The sequence below is a fragment of the Narcine bancroftii genome, chromosome 2, assembly GCF_036971445.1.
Source record: "Narcine bancroftii isolate sNarBan1 chromosome 2, sNarBan1.hap1, whole genome shotgun sequence".
NCBI classification, from domain to species: Eukaryota; Metazoa; Chordata; class Chondrichthyes; order Torpediniformes; family Narcinidae; genus Narcine; species Narcine bancroftii.
Genome location: NC_091470.1, coordinates 104,851,133 through 104,868,682, shown reverse-complemented (window position 1 = coordinate 104,868,682; position 17,550 = coordinate 104,851,133). Strand labels below are relative to the sequence as shown.

At 47.7% G+C, this 17,550-nt stretch overlaps 1 protein-coding gene across 1 annotated transcript in view; it reads left to right on the top strand.

Annotated features, from left to right (window-relative positions):
• Positions 1–438: 438 nt before the first annotated feature.
• The window catches only part of LOC138754064 (pleckstrin homology domain-containing family A member 2-like), a 129,990-nt gene continuing 112,878 nt past the window's right edge, over positions 439–17,550 (top strand). The window contains exon 1 of the mRNA XM_069917814.1: positions 439–940. The gene's annotated coding sequence lies outside the window, so the exon portion shown is untranslated. The remainder of the gene's footprint in view (positions 941–17,550) is intronic.

Below are 17,550 nucleotides of genomic sequence, written 5' to 3'. Positions count from 1 at the left end.
TTTTCCCTCCCTGAAGTCAACAATCAGCTCTTTGGTTTTGGTAACATTGAGCGCAAGGCTGTTTTTGAGCAACCATTCAGCCAAGTTTTTATTCTCCCTCCTGTATGCTGACTCTTTTCCCCTTTTTATCCAGCCTACTACCACGGTTTAGACAGCGAATTTATAGATGGCGGAGGTGAGGCGTGCCACACAGACATAGGTGTATGAAGGTGAAAAGAGGAAGTCAAAGTGATTAATTCGTTAATTTGCTGCATGAACTTGGCCTGTCGCAGGTGAATAGCCTCCATTTGAACCCAAATGAATACATTACCTCAGTATTTTATAAACGAAACTTGAAAAACTTGTCGAACGGCAATTTTGGGCAGTCTCTCAAACATCTTTTGTGCGGATGAGGTGTAATCCATTGTGGCTCTAATGGTGTCTGAATTTTATCAACGGTTTTGGGCCATCTGTTGAGGCCTTGTGCTAAAAGCAGTTCCAATTCATTAAATACCCTGTTAAAGGAGCCAACGGTGTTTTTAAAAATCCTGCAACTAACGGAGGGTGTGCCCAAGATAGTGGCGCCCATGCTGGACAGCAAACCATGAGGGTTTGTAGGCTTCGGGAGAGCATTGGAACCAGAAAGAGGGAGAACACCCGCCACTGAGAAGCAGAGGAGAGGACCCACCGAGAAGGTGGCTGGCTGCAGCAGCAGGCCAGTGAGGGGCTCTGAGGCTGAAGAACTCGCACCGGCTGCCGGGGCTGTTGCCGGCATTGGCCAAGGGCTGCCAGAGAGCAGCTAAAGGGAGCCAGGTACTGGAACCAGCTTTCGAGAGGGCGCTGAGGGTACCCGAAGGGCCGAAGGGGGTTGAAGGCTTCATGATTGATTTGGAGGTCAGGTTGCCAACAGTTTGAACAGGATTCTGGGAGGTCCAGCGACAAATCCTCGGACATTCTGAAGGTACTTTCTTTTATTTCTTTTTCTCTTTGTGAAATATCCAGCAATTTATTGAAGATACCGTGTTCAGTTGTGCAGCAGGTTTTGTGCACTCAAAATAAGACTATGCTGCTGGCAACTTGAGCAGATTTAGCTCTTGGCTGCAGTGAATGAGGACTTGTTTTAGCCCTTAAAAGAACTAAGTGTCGACGTTGTTCATCTCACTCCTCTCTGAAGGGGACTCTCTATCTCATATTGCTGCTCGGGGTGCCGGGCAATGCTCATGGTGACTCGCTTTACAGCCAACGTAAAGCAAGAACTTGAGAAACTGAAGCAGGGATCAGCCGTCCGGCATGTCGAGCCCGCTCCACCATTCAGTGAGATCATGACTGATCTGATGATGGGCTCATCTCCACATTTTTCCCCATATCCCTTGATATCACTACTTTGTAAAAATCTATCCAATCTTTTTTTAAAATTTTATTTATGTTTAAAACCATAAAGAATTCACATAATTGATAATAATACAAATAAAATCCAAATACACGGGGCATATAATAAAAAGAAAAGAATGAATAAATAAATCCCCCTATATAATCCGCTCTCCCCTCTATCCCCTCACTAAAGAAAATAAAAAGAGGGCAAGTGACCCTCAACCTTATTACTTTAAGGTTTCATTTTAATAGACTGAGACCTTAAGGAGAAAGGGCGTGTCAGAGCTTCGTTTAAATATTCATACCCACACTTCGTAAATATGGGCTCCATATCTTCCAAAATATATCAGATTTATTTCTTAAATTGTTAGTAATTTTCTCAAGTGGTATACAACTCCCAACTTCAGTGGGCCATCGTTCTATACCCATATAAAGTTCCAAGTTATGGCGATAATTTTCTTGCTATTTGCTAAAGCAATATGAACAAATTTGATGCATGTTCAATTTCAATTTAGGTTTCACACCTTTAATATCACTCAATAAAAATATCATTGGATCTTGTGGGAATTTAACCCCTGTTATTCGTTCCAATAAATTACCTATTTCTAACCAAAAAGATTTAACTCTAGGAGACTGCCAAGTAGAAGGCAAAAATATACCAATTTCCTGTCTACATCTAAAACATAAATCTGAAAAGGTCTGGTTCAATTTTTTTTAACTTCTGTGGTGTCAAATATAACTGATGAATAAAATTATATTGTACCAGCCTATACCTCACATTTATAATATTTATCATATTTTCTCTACTGTTACCGGCCCAGAAGACCCCAAAACCCAGCTCCAATAGAAATTCACTAACAAATGGTTACTTAAACAAAAAGTTGCTTTTAATTATCTTTAAACATGAAAACAGGATCAAACTTTAACTTATTGCTGTTAACTTAATCCCCCTCTAACTCTAAGCACAAGTGTATGTAATGTGTCTTTAAGTTCAGAAAAGTTATTTGATTCACAATCCAAACTCACTTCTCACTCCTCCAAGTTCACCGGTATCAGACAATTCTTATACTGTGCACAGAATTTAACATTTATGAAGTTCACCAGGCTTTGGTGCTTGAAAGGTCAATGGTTACCGCTCAAGAAGGTTCTTGTCAGTTTTCAGAGAGAGATTTGTTGCACGTTGGACATCCACAACTGATTCCTTCCGATCAACTACGTCAGTGTCTTGCTGAAGAAACTTGCCCCATCAGGGTTTTCCAGATAATAACCTCTTTCTTTCAGGTCACCACAGAGTTCCTCTTCTGTTTCCCTTATTTCAAGTGAAACATTATGTAGCCAGCCATCTCCTCTTTTATGGACTACAAGGGCTTTGAACAGGCTGAACTAAGAACTCACAACCTGTCTTCAAAATGGGGTTTTCCCCACAAGCTTGCCAGCTTGTCCTGTTCCAGTCCCAGCTGCTGCTGCTGAACTGCAGAACTAAAACTGAATTCTCTCTCTCTCTCTCTCTCTCTCGCTCAGAGAAAACCACATGACCCTCTTAGAACAGCCAACAGCACTCAGACTGCAGCTCTGAACCCAATCTTCTGAGTTCATTCATCTGTTGCTTTCCAAAACAATAATCCATTACTCCCCAGCATGTCCAATTACTTGTGAAGTCCTTATTGGCATTTTTCAAAGTTTTTGCAAAGGCACCCGGAACCTGGTCTATCTGGCTTGAGCAGAGTTCTGGCATCTTAAATAAGATCTGTTTTGAAGTGTTTGTATCTATGTGTGACCTAACTAAAAATCCCACACAATTTATCTCCTTTAAAACATATCTTGACCAAAGTTTTCATATCAAAAATTCCATAACCTGGTAATAACTAAGTCTAGTATTCTCAGGTATCTTGAACAACTTCTTCATTCTATTAAAAGTAATAAAGTTTCCTGCTTCAAAAACATCCTCAATCTTTAAAAATTGATTTCCTATGGGGAAAAAAAAAATCTATCCAACCTTGTCTTCAATATATATACAGACAGTCCCCAGGTTACGAATTAGATCTGTTCCTAAGTCTGTCTTTAAGTCGAAGTTGTTGGCAAGTCGGAACAGGTATATACAATTGTTACTTAGCGTCAGTAAGTCAAATTTCTTGAAGTAGGCACCAGGGGAGGTTTGTACAGAGCTTTTCTTGCATCGGAGGCATGGTTACAAGGGTAAATAAACATGATCTGACTTAAAATGATGGACGGCGTTCTCCTTCCTCGACCTGACGAGCCACTGAAGCCGCGCCCAGCCCATTTGTAAGTAGGATGCTTGTAACCCGGGGACTGGCTGCATTGAGGCATCCTCCACTGCTTCAGGCAATAAAAGAATCCTTGAATCAATCCAAGTCTACCGGGGGTATTGGGTTACAGATGCCCTACAGACTGCACAAGATGAGGTTACCCATTGTCGGCCCCTTGTTAGTTTCCATCAATCCCTCCAGTGGGACAAGGAGAGAACTGGAGAGGATGGTGCTTTTCTGGGGGTTGTTCTCACTCTTGGACAGTTGCATTGATAGCCGAAACCCTGCAGCGCCCCCACCCTTGAGCTGCCGAAACTCTGAATTTGTAAAAGTTTAAATTAAAGATCACATTTTAATTTTTGAAACCAAGAAAGAAAATGCTGGAAAGACTCAGTAAGGTGGGCAGCGTCTGTGGAGATCCGATTTCCTCTGTAAGGACTGGGGGAGTGAACCAGTTTGTTTTAGCAGCAGAGAAAGGGGAGGGATGTCGAGAACAAAGGAAGTATCTCTGAGAGGGTAAGACCAAATGCGTTAAAGGCAGGCGATGTTTCATTGTCTGTGTTGAGGATTGCTAATAGCAGGGCTCTGGGCGTTGTCCAGCAGGTTAGAGAGGGAGAGAGGAAGACTGAGCCAAAATTGCAGAGGGAGGACAGGCAGAAGTGACCGACGCTGATTGTGATGGAAAGAGCAAAGCTGGTGAGACCCAGTGTTGGGTCTTAAAGGCTGTGGCACACCAGCATGGAAAGTGAGGTTTCGTTTCTGAAGCTTGCTTTGTGCACTGTTCTAACAATGTGGAAGAGTGGCCAGGAGACTCGATGGGCTGAATAGCCTATTTCTACTCCTATGTCTTATGGTATAGGGAATTAATATAGAACAGCACAGCACAGCATAGTATGGGTTTGATGGCCTATGGTGTGGCGATAACCAATATATAAACCTACTTTAGAAATAATACACCTGATGGAATAGAAAATACATTAATGAGGTATTTTTGTGGAAACGATCTCCCGCAGGAAAGCATGTGGGTCTATTTTGCTATGTTTGCTAAACATGATATTAATAACCTTGTGATAGCAAAACATTCCCTGTTCAAAGTCTTCAATGATTTCTCTTCTGTCGCTCAGCCAAAGGAAACACGAGATTTTTACACTTTTTAAATTCACACTTACAGCTTGGTAACAGGCCCTTCCGGCCCACGAGCCCAGGCTGCCCAAATACAACAATTAACCTACAAATCCTATGCATTTTGAAGGGTGGAAGGAAGCACCTGTAGGAATCCCACGCAGGTCACGGGGAGAACGTACCTTACAGACAGCACCGGATTCAAACCTAGGTCACTGGCACTGTAATACCTGCAGATGCAAGGTTTATTGGTCCCAGTGTGGTATCTTCTACACCAGAGTGACTGGAGGCAGACAGCGGGGTGGGGGGGGGGGGGGATATTACCTCGTTGGGCTCTGTCCACTGACACATACTGACGTGTCTGTCCATGGCGTACACTACTACCAAGTCTAATAGTCGTAGGTTGAGGTCATACATAAGTTAGAGGAGCAGCGCCTTATATTAGCAGTCTCCAAGCAGGCAGCATATAACCATATAACAATTACAGGACAGAAACAGGCCATATCGGCCCTTCTAGTCCACACTGATTTAAGTGAAACTTCACTAGTCCCACCTACCTGCTCCCCGCCCATAACCCTCCAACCCCCTCACATCCAGCCTCCTCTTAAATGACAAAATTGACCCCACTGCAGCCACATCTTCTGGAAGTTTCTTCCACTCAGCCACCACTCTTTGTGTGAAGTGGCTTCCTCTTAAGTTACTTTTAAAGTTTTAACCCCTAACTCTTAACTTAGACCTCTCGTTCCAATCTCTCCTACCCTCAAGGGGAAGAGCCTATTCAGATCTACTCTGTCTATTCCCCTCATAATTTTATATACCTCTATCAAATGTCCAGTAATCTCCCCATTAACCCCCACCCCCTTGCTTTCCCCTATTTTCAGGCCCCCATTACTCCTTCTCTTTCCTCTCCGCTGCACGTCACCCTTCCTCTAGCACCCCATCTCCTTTACTTCATTCCACCACCTTCTATCAAAGTGCATGTTACTCAGCCCTCTGCCTCTTCTTCCTCTCACCTCCGCCATTCTTACCTTTATCCCATTTCAAACCCCCTTCCCACCTGCATTCACCTGTCGCCTGCCAGCCTATGCTCTTCTCTTCCCCCCCCGACCCGTTTATCCGAGCTATTCCCAATAAAGGGTCACGACACAAGATGCCGGCTATCATTCGCCCTCCACAGATGCTGCCTGATGGCTGAGGACACCAGCACTTTGTGCGTAGTTTATTGCCCTCAAACAGCGGTCCTTTGCATATCAGAGAGTACTCTCCCCCTGCCCGTTCCTCCCTCCTCTCCTACACTCACCTGCCTGCTTTTTGCTCACAACTTGACGAAGGGTTCATGCCCGAAGTATTGGTTCCCCTTTGCTTTCTATGTACGTTGTGTGACCTGCTGAGTTTCTCCAGCATGTTTGTGTTCTGCATTGATGTTGTTCCTGGACAGCTTTAAACGTAATGCCATGAGCACTGATATATCTAATTTTAGGAATCCCCCCCTCATCTGATTCCACTTTTGAAACTTTTGTACTTCGTATTTCCCTCTCTCTTTCCCTACCCCACTTCATAATCCTTCCACCTGTCTCCCCACCACCCATACCTTCTGTCAGGGGCCCTTCCTCACTTTCTTTCTTGCTTTATAAACGTTCATCAGGTATAGTGGGTTCACGCAACACTATTACAGGGCCAGCACTTCCTGTAAGGAGTTTTAGTGATTTCTCCCCGTGTCTGCTTGGTTTTCCTTCACAGGTGATTCCCCCCCCACCTTCAAAACATACCGGTTAATTGGGTGGCACCCTCTCTCAATCGTCGGAATCAGCTCGATCGCGTAAACAAATAAAAAAATTATAAGATTGCGATTTATTGTCGGAGTATGTACCCGACGTCACACTCCACGAGGCTCTGTGGCACCTGGTGTTCTAGGCAGTCAGATCTCGGAAGCTATGCAGGCTCAGGCCTGGTCAGTACTTGGAGTGGAGACCACCCGGAAACACCAGGTGCTGCGGGTTGATGTGAAGGGCGCTGGACAAAAGTGGCGACTCCCTGTGAGAGAAGTTAAAGAATTTTGTGTATGTTAACATTCTAAATGTAGTTTTACATGGCAATAATGGAACCTTTAACCCTGAGATTATTTTTCCTGCGGGTGAGGCAGAATTACCAATTCTTTGGCTTGGCTTCGCGGACGAAGATTTATGGAGGGGTATGTCCACGTCTGGTGCAGGCTCGTTGGTGACTGACAAGTCCGATGCAGGACAGGCAGGCACGGTTGCAGCGGTTGCAAGGGAAAATTGGTTGGTTGGGGTTGGGTGTTGGGTTTTTCCTCCTTTGTCTTTTGTCAGTGAGGTGGGCTCTACGGTCTTCATCAAAGGAGGTTGCTGCCCGCCGAACTGTGAGGCACCAAGATGCACGGTTGGAGATGATATCAGCCCACTGGCGGTGGTCAATTTGGCAGGCACCAAGAGATTTCTTTAAGCAGTCCTTGTACCTCTTCTTTGGTGCACCTGTCTCGGTGGCCAGTGGAGAGCTCGCCATATAACACGATCTTGGGAAGGCGATGGTCCTCCATTCTGGAGACGTGACCCACCCAGGGCAGTTGGGTCTTCAGCAGCGTGGATTCGATGTTTGCGGACTCTGCCAGTTCGAGTACTTCGATGTTGGTGATGAAGTCATTCCAATGAATGTTGAGGATGGAGCAGAGACAGCGCTGATGGAGGCGTTCTAGGAGCCGTAGGTGATGCCGGTAGAGGACCCATGAACTCAAAATGGTCAACCAGTTTACCTACCTCGGCTGGACCATTTCATCTGATGCAAGGATCGACAAAGAGATAGATAACAGACTCACCAAGGCAAATAGCGCCTTTGGAAGACTACACAAAAGAGTCTGGAAAAACAACCACTTGAAGAAACACACAAAGATCAGCGTGTACAGAGCTGTTGTCATACCCACACTCCTGTTCGGCTCTGAATCGTGGGTCCTCTACCGGCATCACCAATTACTGATAGTGCAAAAAATAAACTGTGCACAACGTACACATGTAAACTAATAAAGAAATGTAAACAGAGATTAAAAAATCACAAATAAGAGTCTTTAAATGAGTCTCTGATTGAGTTTGACGTTGAGGAGTCTCATCCCCTTCTCTCGAGTGTCCTGACCCGACATTTGACTGACCACGTCTATCCGTGGACGCTGCCTGACCTGCTGAGTTCCTTTATCTGCTTAGGAAGATGTAGCTGGGGCTAACAGCAATGGCCTCCCTCACCTTTCTCCCTTGGTATCGTCCCCAGTGCAAATGTCCCTTTGTTCTTCCATTCAGGGACTTCCCACTGCCTTATCACCTGCATCGAGCAGCGTTTCCAACGTGCACGGAAAAGCCAACAGCAACAATCAGGTTTCTCGCCAGACTCTGCACGCTCAGCTCCAGGAGTGCACAGTTTTCTTGTTGCTTGCTTAACAGGGGCTCTCTCAGACCACAAGGGACTGTCAGCAGGGAATCGGATTTCACCTCAGTTCAGAACGGCATTTTCAAACTTTTCTCTGGAACATTATGTCAAAGAACTTCACATGACACCTAACTGTCCACAAATCAGCAAGGGATATACCTCCCAAGTAGGGAACACAGAACATTACAGCACAGTACAGGCCCTTTGGCCCACAATGTTGTGCTGATCCAACAAAAAGCACTAAACCCTCTCTACCTTATAAACTGTCCATGTGCCGGTCTAAGGGTCTCTTAAAGGCTCCTATTGTTTCCAGGCTCCACTTGCACCCCTGGCAATACACTCTAGGCACCCCACCCACAATGATCTGTATAAAAAAACTTACCCCCTGACATCCCTCCTAAACTTCCCTCCCTTCACTTTGTACAGATGTCCTCTGGTGTTTGTTACTCCCGCCCTGGGCAAAAGGCGCTGGCTGTCCACCTTATCCTATGCCTCTCAGATTTTATACAGGGTACAAGAGAGTGAAAACATTGAAAAATGGCGCTGCTGCCAAAGCCGCTGTAATGGCAGAAGTGCCGCCGGTGTGGACCCATGAGAAGTGGAGATACAGCGCTCCCGCGAGGTCCATTTGCCAGGATGTTGCCTTGATTCGAGGGTATGAGCTATGGGGAGAGGTTGAACAAACCTGGATTGGGGATGGAAGATTATAAAATTATGAAACGCTAAGATAGGCCACAAATTTGTCCCCCAAGGTCCTAACGGCTGGCAAATGCTGTTACAGCACAGGCGACTGGGGTTCGACTCCGGCGCTGTCTAAGCCCTTTGTCAGAAGTGAAGGTGAGGCTACAGGAATGAGAAGTGCGTGAGCCCAAGGAGGCATCCCTCCTCTGAGAGGGGGTTTTGAAATAGGCTGTACGGTTAGGTCAATGCTATTACAGTGCCAGAGACCCCCATGTCTGCGTGGGTTTCCTCCGGTGCTCCAGTTTCTTCTCACCCTTCAAAAAACATATAGGGTTGTAGGTTAATTGGGTGTAATTGGACGGCACAGGCTTGTGGGCTAGAAGGGCCTGTTACTGTGCAGTAAGTCTAGTGGAGATTTATTTAAGGGGAGAGGGAGATAGTGTAGAGCAAGTGTGGCAGATGTCTGGAACTGGTTGCCAGGGGTAGGGGTGCAAGAAGATCTGTCAGGAGGCTTTAAGACAAGCACGTGAATATGCATGGAAGGTATGGGCCATGTGCAGGCAGAACAGATTTGATTTAATTTGGTATTTTTTTCAGCACAGACTTTGTGGGTTGAATGGTCTGCTCCTGTACTCTACATTCAGAAAAGGTGGACGGGAAGAGGAAGCAAGGTTTTTTTAAAAAATCAATTTTAATTTAGAGATACAGGCAATCCTCGGGTTACGAACAAGATCCGTTCCTGAGTCTGTCTTTAAGTTGAATTTGTAGGTAAGTCGGAACAGGGACATACGGTTCTTATTTAGCGTCAGTTAGTCAAAATTTGAAGTAGCCATTAAGGGAGGTTTGTACAGAGCTTTTTTTTGCATCAGAGGCATGGTTACAAAGGTAAATAACCATGATCCGACTTAAAATGGCGGACGGCGTTCACCTTCCCCAAGCCGACGAACCGCTGAAGTTGCACGTAGTCCGTTCATAAGTACGAGTTGTCCGTAAGCAGATGCAATATTAAAGATAGAAAGTTTCAATTTGTAAAGATGTGGGGCCCGTTCATAGAATATTATCGTGATTGGAAGAATTAAGAATTTTGAATGTTGCGGAGTGTCTGAGGCGGATTGGTATATCACCGAAGACTCTACCACAGGGGGACCGTGGAGAGCATTCTGGCTGGCTGTATCACTGTGCCAAATCTCAGGACAAGAATAAATACCGGGGGCTGTTAACTCAGCCTGCGTCATCATGAGCACCAGTCCACTCCAAGAGGCGGGGTCTTAAAAAAAAGCAGCCTCTATCCTCAAAGACTCCCACCACCCAGGCCATGCCTTCTTCACTCTGCTACCATCGGGAAAAAGGTACAGGAGCCTGAAGACAAGCACTCAGCGGCACAAGGACAGCTTCTTCCCCACTGCCATCAGATTCCTGAATAATCAACGAATCGAAGACACTGCCTGACTTTTCGTGCACTGTTATTTTTATATTTTTTATAGTGATGTTGTAAGATGGTTAAAATATGAATGTTTACAATATGACGCTGCAGCAAATCAACAAATTTCATGACTCGTTCATGAAAATAAATTCTGATTCTGATTCCCTGTCCGATGTCTGAAGGTCATTATTCAATCCACAATTTCCCCTTTGTTTTACAAAGGTGACCTTGATTAGAGGGAGGGGTTCGATTAGATTTAGTTTTTAGGATTTTTTTTGTTTGTTTTTTTTTAATCAACTTTCGGATTTACTTGGTAAATATGGGTATTATAGGTTAATTCAATAACTTGTTTCTCATGTGAATTAAGGAACGGTCTAATGTAGTTCCATTCCTTTTTTTGGTACTTGTATGTGTATGAGATGACTTGTTGCAATGCTTTCTTTAAAATTTTGTATGTTAAACTCAATTAAAAATTTTGAAAAAGAGAAAGGAATATATGGGTCAGCACACCATCGAAGGGTCTGTTCTGTGCTGTATTGTTCTATAAGGCAGAATTAGACCATTCAGCCCATTGAGTCTGCTCCACCATTCACATCACAGCTGGTGTATTTTTCCTCTCAACTCCAGCCTTCTCCTCATCACCTTTGCGCCCTCACTAATGAAGAACCCATCTATCCAATGAATTCCAAGGATTCACCCCCCCTGGCTGGAGAAAGTTCCCCACATTTCTGTTCTAAAGGGGACGTCCTTTTATTCTGAGGCTGGGCGCTCTTTCCCGAGACTCCCCCACTATTGGACACATCTTTTCCACATCCCACCCTTTCAATATTTGCCAGGTTTTTAAGAGAGATTCTCCCTCATCCTTCCAACTTGCAGTGAGTATAGAATCCAAAATTCCAGAATGAGAATGTATTTTGTCACAAACTTCATTGTTTTGTGGTAGCGTCACAGTGTAAATATTGCTATAAATTATATTTTAAAAATAGTGCGATAAAATAGGAGAAAGTGTCCATTCAGGAACCTGATGGAAGCGGGGAAGAAGCTGTCCTTGTGTGGCTGGGTGCTCGTCTTCAGGGTCCTGCACCTCCTTCCCGGTGGTAGCAGGGTGAAGAGGGCCCACAGCCATCAAACACCCCTCGAGTGTCAACCCTCTCTCTCTCGGGATCGTCCTCTGGAGCAAGAACAACGGCAAGCTGTTTGGTACGCCAGTCACAAGCCACAAGAGGTAAAGGAGGTGACTCACAAACTGTCAGAGAGCTGAAAGAGTGAAAAGAAGGGCCAACCATGCGGGCCAATCAGCGTCCACCAGGCAGGGCTTATGATTTGACCGTGGCAGCTAGTTTCCATGGCATTCGTTGCTGTTTTGAGTCAGGTGATGTGTGCAAATTTCAGTTGAAAAGCTGCACAAAAGCCAGTCAGAGGCTGAATCAGCAGTAAATGCCAGCCCCATTGACCAGGAATGAAACATCAGCAGACAATGGTGGGTAGTAGGAACAGCAGTGAGTGCTCAGAAATTCTAATCTATGGATGCCAAACCCTTGTGGGTAATTAGTAGTGGAGTGGGGACGATCTATTCTCACCTCCCTCATCGCTGACAAACACGTCGATTTTTAGATGCCTCTCCCAGCTCAGGAAGCCTACTGTTCAAATCCACATCGCTGCCTTTGCCACCTCTCGGCCTGGACATTCCAAAACCTCTCTGCCTGCCCTCCCTCTCCCCATCAATTCTGTCCCTGTCCTAAGCCTGACCCACAAGTGCCTGGTTCAAGTCCAACTCCATCATTCTCTCACCCATCACTGCACCTGCCTGCGTTTTGGCCCGTACCTTGGCAAAGGGCCCAGGCACGGTTAACGTCAATGCCTTTACAGCGCCAGCGATCGGGACCGGGTGGGTTCGAATCTTGCGCTGTCTGTAAGGAGAATGCACGTTCTCCCCATGCCTGCATGGGTTTTCCCTTGGGGCTCCAGAGTCTTGCTCCCATGCAAAACGTTCTGGGGCCGCAGGTTAATTGGGTGGCATGAAATGGCCTGTTACTGTGCTGTATGTCTAAAAAAAAATATTGGTTATATATCTTTGTGGTGCGCTGTCGGTCAAAAGCAAACACACATCAGGCTTTATTCGACATAAACTTCCACGAGCCAGCTTTGAGGAGAGCTGCTGTAAACTCTGAGAGTGACTTCGAAGGTCCAGCTCAGGCTTATATCCCGGAGAGTGATTGACACCCGGCTGGGTGGGGCTTGGTCTATTCAGGTCAGCTGATTCACAGCCGGCCAGGTGTTGTCTTGTCCCCATGCTCTTCTGCAGGTACAGAGATTGCCCCCTGCAGTAGGCCAGTAGTATACCACCACAGCCTTTGCCTCCTTTGCACTGTGCAGGGCCAGCTGAGTCCCTCCCGGTCCGGGCAGAGAGTTGGATGCTGCGGCCCCAGTCCGGGCACAGGGAGAGCAGCGGCAGCCTCGGCCCCGGTCCGGGCAGTATGGACCGACCTAGGAGGGGAGGCAGACCCCTCCAGCCTGGGTAAGAAACCTGCATTGGAGAAGGCCACTCCGATATAAAACCTACGACCCAAGGACCTCGCTGCCACGTCCCAGCTTGCTTGGCCACGGCACACGAACCATGGGTGTAAAGGGTGGGGCCAGTACTGCGCGCACTGCACTCCACCTAAAAGCTCCTTTGTGCAGGCCCGAGGACAGGTCCACGTCCTCCCCCTCCACGTCCTCCCCCTCCACGTCCTCCCCCTCCACGTCCTCCTCCTCCACGTCCTCCCCCTCAAAAGATGCTCACAAACTCAAGCTAGCATGCTGGAACATCAGAACCATGCTAGACAAGGCTGACAGCCACCAACCTGAACGTCGGTCTGCCCTCATTGCACATGAACTCCTCAGACTTGACATCGACATAGCCGCTCTCAGTGAAGTCCGCCTAGCAGATGTAGGCAGCCTCCAAGAACGCGGCGCAGGCTACACACTCTACTGGTCTGGCAAGCCCTTGGATGAACGACGCCTATCTGGTGTAGGCTTCATGGTCAAGAACTCCATTGCCTCCAAACTCGAAAACCTCCCGACAGGCCACTCGGACCGGATCATGTCCATGCGACTCCCCCTTCAAAACAAGCGTCGCATCATCCTCATCAGTGTCTATGCTCCAACCCTCCAGGCGGAACCAGCAGAAAAGGACAAGTTCTACACTGACCGACACAACCTTATTCAACGCACCCCTACAGCCAACAAGGTTGTCATCCTTGGCGACTTCAACGCTCGCGTCGGCAAAGACTCAGAAACCTGGCCAGGAATCCTGGGCAAGCATGGTGTCGGCAAGTGCAACGACAATGGGCGCCTCCTGTTGGAGCTCTGCGCAGAACAGCGGCTTGTCATTACAAACACCCTTTTTCAGCAGAGGGACAGCCTGAAGACTACCTGGATGCATCCCTGATCCAAACACTGGCACCTCCTGGACTACGTCCTGGTGCGAGAAAGAGATAAACGAGATGTGCTCCACACCAGGGTCATGCCCAGCGCGGAATGCCACACTGACCACCGGCTGGTTCGCTGCAAGCTCAACCTTCAATTCAAACCAAAGCCCAGGAACAGTAAAGCCCCCAGAAAGAGGTTCAATGTTGGAAACTTGCAGTCAGACGAAGTGAGAGGAAACTTCCAGGCAAACCTCAAAGCAAAGCTCGACAATGCAATCCGCCTCACGGACTCGTCCCCTGAAACCCTCTGGGATCAGCTGAAGACTACCATACTGCAATCCACTGAAGAGGTACTGGGCTTCTCCTCCAGGAAAAACAAGTACTGGTTCGACGATAACAGCCAGGAAATCCAGGAGCTGCTGGCAAAGAAGCGAGCTGCCCACCAGGCTCACCTTACAAAGCCGTCCTGTCCAGAGAAGAAACAAGCCTTCCGTCGTGCATGCAGCCATCTTCAGCGCAAACTCCGGGAGATCCAAAATGAGTGGTGGACTAGCCTCGCCAAGCGAACCCAGCTCAGCGCGGACACTGGCGACTTCAGGGGTTTCTACGAGGCTTTAAAGGCTGTGTATGGCCCCTCACCCCAAGTCCAAAGCCCGCTGCGCAGCTCAGATGGAAAAGTCCTCCTCAGCGACAAGATCTCCATCCTCAACCGATGGTCAGAACACTTCCAATCTCTTTTCAGTGCCAACTGCTCAGTCCAAGATTCCGCCCTGCTCCAGCTCCCTCAACAGCCCCTAAGGCTAGAGCTGGATGAGGTCCTCACCCAGGATGAGACATATAAGGCAATTGAACAACTGAAAAGTGGCAAAGCAGCAGGTATGGATAGAATCCCCCCAGAAGTCTGGAAGGCTGGCGGCAAAACTCTGCATGTCAAACTGCATGAGTTTTTCAAGCTTTGTTGGGACCAAGGAAAACTGCCTCAGGACCTTCGTGATGCCATCATCATCACCCTGTACAAAAACAAAGGCGAGAAATCAGACTGCTCAAACTACAGGGGAATCACGCTGCTCTCCATTGCAGGCAAAATCTTCGCTAGGATTCTCCTAAATAGAATAATACCTAGTGTCACCGAGAATATTCTCCCAGAATCACAGTGCGGCTTTCGCGCAAACAGAGGAACTACTAACATGGTCTTTGCCCTCAGACAGCTCCAAGAAAAGTGCAGAGAACAAAACAAAGGACTCTACATCACCTTTGTTGACCTCACCAAAGCCTTCGACACCGTGAGCAGGAAAGGGCTTTGGCAAATACTAGAGCGCCTCGGATGCCCCCCAAAGTTCCTCAACATGGTTATCCAACTGCACGAAAACCAACAAGGTCGGGTCAGATACAGCAATGAGCTCTCTGAACCCTTCTCCATTAACAATGGCGTGAAGCAAGGCTGTGTTCTCGCACCAACCCTCTTTTCAATCTTCTTCAGCATGATGCTGAACCAAGCCATGAAAGACCTCAACAATGAAGACGCTGTTTACATCTGGTACTGCACGGATGGCAGTCTCTTCAATCTGAGGTGCCTGCAAGCTCACACCAAGACACAAGAGAAACTTGTCCGTGAACTACTCTTTGCAGACGATGCCGCTTTAGTTACCCATTCAGAGCCAGCTCTTCAGCGCTTGATGTCCTGTTTTGCGGAAACAGCCAAAATGTTTGGCCTGGAAGTCAGCCTGAAGAAAACGGAGGTCCTCCATCAGCCAGCTCCCCACCATGACTACCAGCCCCCCCCCCCACATCTCCATCGGGCACACAAAACTCAAAACGGTCAACCAGTTTACCTATCTCGGCTGCACCATTTCATCGGATGCAAGGATCGACAACGAGATAGACAACAGACTCGCCAAGGCAAATAGCGCCTTTGGAAGACTACACAAAAGAGTCTGGAAAAACAACCAACTGAAAAACCTCACAAAGATAAGCGTATACAGAGCTGTTGTGCTACCCACACTCCTGTTCGGCTCCGAATCATGGGTCTTCTACCGGCATCACTTACAGCTCCTAGAACGCTTCCACCAGCGTTGTCTCCACTCCATCCCCAACATTCATTGGAGCGCCTTCATCCCTAACATTGAAGTACTCGAGATGGCAGAGGCCGACAGCATCGAGTCCACGCTGCTGAAGATCCAGCTGCGCTGGGTGGGTCACGTCTCCAGAATGGAGGACCATCGCCTTCCCAAGATCGTGTTATATGGCGAGCTCTCCACTGGCCACCGTGACAGAGGTGCACCAAAGAAGAGGTACAAGGACTGCCTAAAGAAATCTCTTGGTGCCTGCCACATTGACCACCGATAGTGGGCTGATATCGCCTCAAACCGTACATCTTGGTGCCTCACAGTTTGGCGGGCAGCAACCTCCTTTGAAGAAGACCGCAGAGCCCACCTCACTGACAAAAGGCAAAGGAGGAAAAACCCAACACCCAACCCCAACCAACCAATTTTCCCCTGCAACCACTGCAACCGTGTCTGCCTGTCCCGCATCGGACTTGTCAGCCACAAACGAGCCTGCAGCTGACGTGGACATTTACCCCCTCCATAAATCTTCGTTCGCGAAGCCAAGCCAAAGACAGGTGGTTTGAACCTGTGTGGGGCCATCGGGCAGAAGTCAGGGCGGTAGGATCCTGTGGAAGAGAACTGGAGGAAGATTGGCTTTTGTTATGAACAAGAGAAAAAATGGCGGTGCTGCCGGAAGTTCTGTAACGGCCACTAGTATGGACCCGGGGACTGTGGGAAGTGGAGACAAAGGACTCCTCGGCAGGGTCCCACCACCTGTTCCTACTGCTACCTGCTCGGTACAGACTTTAAGTAACCTGTTAAAAAAGCCAATGGTGTTTTATTTAAAATCCTGTGGGGTCTGGGCCGAAAATGGCGGTGCCTGTGTTCGACAGTGGCCTTGAGGGGTTGCAGACTGCAGGGAAGCAGAGGACTGGTGCAGGGCACCAGTAATGGGGAGAAACGCCCTCCGTTTGAGAAGGAGGAGGTGACTCTAAGGATGGTGACCATGATGATGAGCCAGTGCTGGGCTCTGCAGCTGAACACATGCAGCGAGTTGTTGGCGGCCTGGGGGTCGAGGAACCTACAAAGTCTGCAGGCAGCTGGAGACTTGAGAACAAAGGACTCACCCCAGGCTGCGGGCTGCTGGAGACTCGAGGTCAAAGGACTCACACCAGGCTGCGGACAGTTGGAGGCTGGCTCGTGAGGTCCTGGTACCGGAACGTAGATTCGTGAGGGTCCTGAGGGCAAGAAGAGTTCATGAAGGGACTCTGGTTGCTGAAGCCTGGGCAGAGCCATCAGTAGTTGGACTGGGCGGTGGGATCCTACGTAGGGGCACTGTATCTCTCCCTGGGCCCACCCTAGCAGCAAGCGCTACTGTTTCAGCACCTCTGGCAATGCCACTGTGCATTCCCTGGGATTCCTGCTCCAAATTTCCCAACTCCTTAGTCCCTACCCTAATGCCTCCTGATAGAGCTTGGCATCGAAGGTGAGGTCAGCAGACTTTCTCACTTCTACTCCCCAGCAATGGCATGCCCAGGCCACCAGGAACATTGGAGGGAAGGCGAGAGAATCACCACAGACTACCTACTCGGAAAGATCAAAGTCACCCAGCCAGTCAGGAAGGAGAGAGGTTTTTATGGCGTGCTTCCGTAACACTTCTGGCTGGCTTTGAGAGGAAAAAGTCAACAGGTATTTCAAATTTTACATTCATTGTCAGAGTAAATACATGATATTACGTACAACCCTGAGATTTTTTTCCTGTGGGCGAGGCAGAATTACCACTTATTAGGAATGCAAAAAAAACTGTACTTAATGTA